Source organism: Octodon degus, unplaced genomic scaffold (genome assembly GCF_000260255.1).
Source record: "Octodon degus isolate 3935 unplaced genomic scaffold, OctDeg1.0 scaffold00034, whole genome shotgun sequence".
Lineage (NCBI taxonomy): Eukaryota > Metazoa > Chordata > Mammalia > Rodentia > Octodontidae > Octodon > Octodon degus.
Window position 1 is genome coordinate 16,762,174 of NW_004524610.1, and position 6,736 is coordinate 16,768,909.

The window sequence follows — 6,736 nt, forward strand, 5'->3', positions numbered from 1 at the left end:
AAGAAAGAAAGAAAGAAAGAAAGAAAGAAAGAAAGAAAGAAAGAAAGAAAGAAAGAATAAAGGACAATAGAAAAATGAGGGAAACACTGAATGAACAATACAGGAAAGAATTAGAACACATGAAATGGATTCAAACAGATATCCAGGAAATTAAGAACTTCACTGAAAGCTGGCAAAATCACTTCAATGAAATTGAAGATAGACTTTCAGACCATGAAGACAACAATGCAGCTAATGAATGTGAAAGGAAAGATCTCTTAAAACTAACAAGGAACCAGGAAATAGTTCAGCAGCTACAAAACAATATAAGAAAAATAAAATAAGGATAATAGGTACTAGCAGAAAAGAAGTACTAGCAGAAAATATCCTAAACATGAGAAAAGAAACTGACATACAGATAATAAGGCATATAGAAATTCACACCACCATAAGCAAAGTGAACTTACACCTAGACACATAATAATCAAGATACAAGTGACAAAACTGTGTGAATTCTAAGGAAGCAGATAAAACAGTTCAAGTCACCACTTAGGATGCGACCAAAGAGTGCATCAGACAAGAAGAGCATATTCCGTTTTGAGAATATGGAACCAGTGGCCACTAAAGCCTTAGGGAACAGCGTCATACCCAATCAAAGGTCTTTCTCCTGTTGGCGAGGCCTTTGCAATGGTTACCCTGAGAGTCAGATGTGCCCATACAGGGGCTAGCTCCTTCTATCATTTTTCTGAATGAGAGTATCTATTCCTTATTCTTAGGCTCAAAACTAAATATTAAGTTTTAATGTGGAAGAAGGTGTGTAAGAAAATAACACTTATTTGGACAAAGACATACTAAAATGTCTGTATTGGCCTATATCTGGAACCTTCTCAGTTTAATCATATGAGTAGGAGGTTTTCAGATAAACCACTCCACGACTGTCTGAGCAGTGCATACATTAAGATCTTATTTGTACAATGATGCTCTTTTGATTAGGCTATGACATATTCCTTCTCTGAACATCTCAAGATACCATTGTCGACTACCTGCCACTGGTATCATCACAGGGCTTGAAGGGCGTGAAACTACTTGTACTGTGGACTTTGTTTTTCAATGTTTTCTCTTCAAAGCCAACCTGAAAGATTCTGAAAGGTTATATATATATACAGAGTCTACTAAAAAAGTTTGTACACATGTCATGAAAAGGAAAAACTTGTACAAATGTTTTCATAATAAATTTACTGAGGGGTTTGACTGTGCCAGCTCTGCCCCTGGGGGCACTGAGACAGTAATTGAGACTGGATGGGGTGGTGCATGCCTGTAATCCTAGCACTTGGGAGGCTGCAAACAGGAGGATCTCTATGAGATCTGTGTCATGAAACCCTGTAGACTCTGTAGTAAATGCATAACAAAGTAAAAAAGTAAGTATATTAAAAAAATAAAATAAATTTACTGAGACAGCATGAGATTAATACAAGTTATATTTGACTTCTAAATTACAAGAGATGCTTGAAATGATTGATATTAGTTTATTGTGTACGTGTTTTCACTTTCTTCTCTATGGATAGGCAGTGTGGTGGGTTTTCTGAGATCTATGTAATCCTCCATGGTCCCACATATGAGGACAACACCACCTATACAAAAGAAAAAAAAAAACATAGGATTGTTTTTGTCTGAAATGTGTACACATTTTCTAGAGAGAAAATGATCTCTAGATAGATAAGTAATTTTTTTAGACTAATAGTCCAAATAATATTGGATATTTAACTATAATCTGTCAATACCAATTCTATGAGATTCTATGCTGTATTCAGTGGATAATATCACACATGAAAATATGATACAATCTTTTCTTGACATGTAAGGATATTATAGCCTATTATTTAACAGAGAAATTGAGTTTTGCTCAAAGTAATACAAAATGGTCATTAGCACAACAAATTATTTAAATAGTAATGGTATAACTGAAAAAATATAAAAGTTACCAACCATGTTTGAAGCAGCTGGAATATTGAAGCCCTGAATTATTGAAATTTAAAAATGATACCTTTCATCAGGAATTTCAACTTCCTTCTAGAAATATTTTATCTTAATCTGTAAATCACAGATTAACTTTGGATGTTTGCTTGATTTCTTTATCTTTGTCTTCATGGAACCAGAAATGAATACTGAAATGACATAAGTTCTGATGAAAATGAACCAGTGTGTGGTGGTGCATACCTTTAATCCAAGTACTAGATGGGCTGAGGCAGGAGGATCACCACAAATTCTGGGCCAGCTTGGCATATATAATGGCATTCTGTTACAGAAATAAATATAAATAAATAAATAAATAAATAAATAAATAAATAAATGATTATACCAATGAAAAGGAGGAATACTTATAAGGAGTTTCTGTGAATCATGAACTGAAAATCAATCTTTGAATTTTACTTGAATATTGTTATGGGAGGCACAATAACTCCAGGCCTCCAATACTATTGCGAGTGAGTCTTTTTCTAAATCCTGTGAATCTGCCTCATTATGACTCCCTACCATATAGCCCTTAATGGTCACCTGAGTGCCTCTGACCTATAAAATTCTCTTGGTGCATCAGCGTCATTAGTGATGCTGACTTCCTCCTCCCCTACCTCTGATGAGCGAGGTTCCTAGTTCTTACCCCGCCTATTTCCCATAAGTCTCCTGCTATGCCCTGGAGATGGGACTTCCTGTCATAGCCCAGTTGCCTCGTTACTCGCGCCTTTTACCCGCTGACGTCATTTCTTTATGCCTCCACTATATACACCCAGCACCTCCCCTAAATAAATGAGACTTGATCAGAATCCTGTCTTGTCTCCATTTCTCGCATTTCCTGTCCTTTGTCCCCTCTTCAATTCCCCGTTTCTCCCCCAGGTGACCTTCATTAACTGACCTGCTGGTTCGGGACATATTGTAAAATCTATTTTAATGGAATCTACTTTTAATAGCTTAGTGGCTTTAATTTATTATCTAGGGACATTATTATTCTTCGTAAAACTTGAATATTATTTCCAAAGGTTGCTTTCCACATTATATGGCAAAATATACAGACATGGGCATGTGTTTAGTGCACAAATAACTGAATTAAAAATTTCCTAAATTCAGAGAGATATTACACAAACCCCTCAGAATTCCCTGGGGAAAATTGCTTGCTGACAGTATTATAATCAGTGAAATATTCATTGCTCAGGTTGTACCCAATACGATTGTGGCCATTTCTAAAGTTTAACCTTCCTGATAAAAATAACATTTAAATTATCTCTTCAAACTCTTTAAAATGTGGAAATGTTGCTAAAATTGTATTCAACTTTCACCAATAAGATATAGCCATGCTTTGCATAATTTAGTCATTCAAATTTAAATTAAGCATTATGTATTGCGTGATACATTCATTGGGCATGTTTTTAAGGTTACCATTCATATTTTAATGACACTATGTTGTGTACATTTGACTATATCAACCACCAAAGGGGAAGGAAAAGCTATCCATTGTACTTCAGTGTTAAAACTCTTGGTATTGTAAGTCTGAAATGAAGAGTTCTAACACTGAAGTACAATCTCAGTTTTTATCAGATGGAGAGGGATTCACAGAGTGTATGAGTAAATCTTTTAACTACAAAAAGTAATAAAAAGTGTTTAATTTCTTTGAATAAGATTAGAGTTGTTTTTATTCATTTGTATGGTAGTGTGATTTATTATTATACAGGTGCACTATAAAAATAAATCAGATATGTCATAAGGTTCCCATCTGGGCCCAGGCAAGGTACAAAAATCAAGATGGTTTAGCTGAAGTTATAGGGGCACTCAGTTTATAATGGATTGAGTCTTTATTGCACCCCTTTACTTTTGTTCCAGGATTCGAACTCAGGGCCTTTTTATTGACAGAAGTTGCTTGTGCTGGTGAGCTATATCCTCAGCTCCAGCATCCTTTTATTGAAAGCTCTTCCACGTAATTAAAATGAATAACTGGGTCTGCTGAGAGAGCTCAGTGGACTAAAGCATCTGTTTAGGCAAGTTTAGGCAAGCTTAGGCAAACACAGGGACTGTGGTTCAATCCCGTGTACCACATTCTATGCCAGCCCCACCCCCAGGGCAGGCTGAGTTGGCAAAAAAAAAAAAAAAAAAAAAAAAGAATAAACCATTATAAAATTCATGAGATAAAATATCCTTATAATAGCAAAATTTTTTCATACAGTTAACTTCAAAAGCGTTCTACCTAGGCCACTGAAAATCCTCATTAATGTAATGATTAAGCCTTTTGGGATAGGGCAGAGGCCAAGAGCTGCGAGTAACAAAAACAGTGGTTCATCTCTTAAAGGTTAATCCTTAGATGATCCTTCTTATCATTTGTTCTCTTGTTTTCCAAAAGACAATGGATATAATGGTTCATTTTAAATGAGTCAGGGACACAAGGTGAATATAGCAGAGTACTGAGCTACATTTGCTTGTCAAAGATGAATCAAGGCTATCAGCAGTTTTTAGGTTAACTTAGATGGAGACTGTTGTATTCAGAAAACACTTTGGTGGGCACTCTGGTTATGTAGATGAAGCCACAGTCCTGCTCCTTATTGGAGGTAAGAAAGAATTAAAGGGCCGCAGGTAATCATGCCTCGTTATCAGCACAGCTGTACTGTGGGCGCGATTACTGTGCCTGCCAGAGAGGAGCAGTGTTCTAGTTCCTCTGCAGAGCCCCAGAAGAAGGGGAGCTTGGCCTTGAAACACTGCGGATGTATTAAGACATGCTACATGGTAGGAGACTAGAGGGGGGCACACATAATGGTAGGCCTTTGTCAGTGGCATCTGGATTGTAGGCATAATAATGGCTTATTAGACATATCATGCCTAATTCAATCCACCCAATGTGGCATATTTATACAATGATGTGTTCCGGTAGTCTTATGTCAACTATCTTGCACAGACCTTGTAGCTTAGCTTCTTAGCAGACTTTCCTGTTTATCCATGAAGATGATATTCCCAGTGGGGTTACTGCCTCTTTTAGGGAATGTTCCTTTAAAAATTATGTAGGGGTATGTGAGTCCATTCCAATGATGTAAGAGAACCACTGCTAATTTAGTAGCTGAAAGTCAAAGATTCTAGACATCCTGAAATTTTTGAGACAGTCACATGGAAAAAGACTTGTCTTGCTGAGCTGAGGAAATAGATCAGCAGTCCAAGCACCTGCCTAAGCAAGGTCGAGCACCCGGGTTCAATCCCCAGTCCCACGTGCCATGCTGGCCCACCCTACATGTGCTGAGTCAGCCACCAAGACCTGGGAAGGCTGAAACAGGAGGATCACTGTGAGTCCAAGCTGCATAGTGAGACCCTCCACCAAATACACTAAATTAAAAAGAAAGAATTGTCTTGTCTCTGTATAGTTTACATGGCCAACTATTTTTAAAGTAAATTAATAACCACAGATACTATCTCTGTAAGCTATATAAAGCCAAAGTTGTTTTGTATAGTTTTAATGTGCACTGAATATTGAAATTATTGAGTTGAAAAAGACCACAGATTGTACATTCATTTTTGTCCTTGGAAGCTTTATCAGGACTGTCCACCATATTGGAAAATGAGATATCAATAATAATCCCATTCCAATATTTGAGTCCAGATTACAAAGTACTTGTAATTTGCATGTTCACAATAACAATTCCAAAAACAGATTGTATGTACAAGTGAGAAAATGAAAAAATGCTTTGCATAAAGCCCTTCCTGGAAAGTAGGACTAGCGTGATATAGAATTTCATTTAATTCATATAAGAATTTATTTGTGTTGTTGTTCTTTAGATTCAACACACCTAATACTTTTTTATAAACAATATTAAAAATTCAATATTTTTGTGATTTTTTTCCTGGTAAGTACTCATAGTTTAATACAATAAAATTCATCAAATAAAAATTAATGATTCATCAATGGCAATATTCTAAACAATAAATATGGATCTGACAGCCCTATGTATGCCTCTCGATGAAAATTAGTCTTATACACTGAGGGTTATCTCTTGAACTTAGAAAGATTACTGAAGCACTCTTTGCAAGTGTCTTTAGTGATAATTTAGATACTGTACACCTTAGTGGGTTGGTATTGCTGGGACTACAGCAAGGTCCAGGAGGTGCCTGCTAGTGGAGTTCTTCCCTGCTGACTATGGCACTGGTAGGTCTGAGAATGTTTCACTTTCAGTGCTCTGCAAAACACCAAGAGGCTTTGCACTTTCAGTCCAATCGAGCACTCTCCAGCCCCTCTTTTTACAAAGCATAAATAAAGATGCAGACCATGTTGAGTTGTCACTGCCTCTCTATCAGGGAGGTTAGGTCCCACCTAGTCCCAGCTTTCCTTTTAGTATGTTCCATAATTTTATTTTAATCTTCCATCACCCCCTCTCAGGACCATGCTGACTGCATTGATCGCAGCATTTTACAGGTGGTCTAAAGTATACAAGAATATGTGCAAAGATATATGCAAATATGCAGTATTTTATATAAGGAACTTATAGAGTTTTGTGTCTGCTAAGGTTAAAGAAGCCAAGTGTATTTAAAACAATGCACATTCACAGGCCCAAGACAATCATTCAGTAAAAACTGTATTATGATTTTTCTCACTATTATTTGTTATTTTCATTTAACATTTCCTATCTTTGGTAGTCTTAGCCTCTTGCTTGTGCAGGCGGGCAGCTTTTAAAGTGTTCACAGGACTGACATCTGTTCTCCAGGCAGCTTAGCCTGCTCGGTTACATCACCCAGC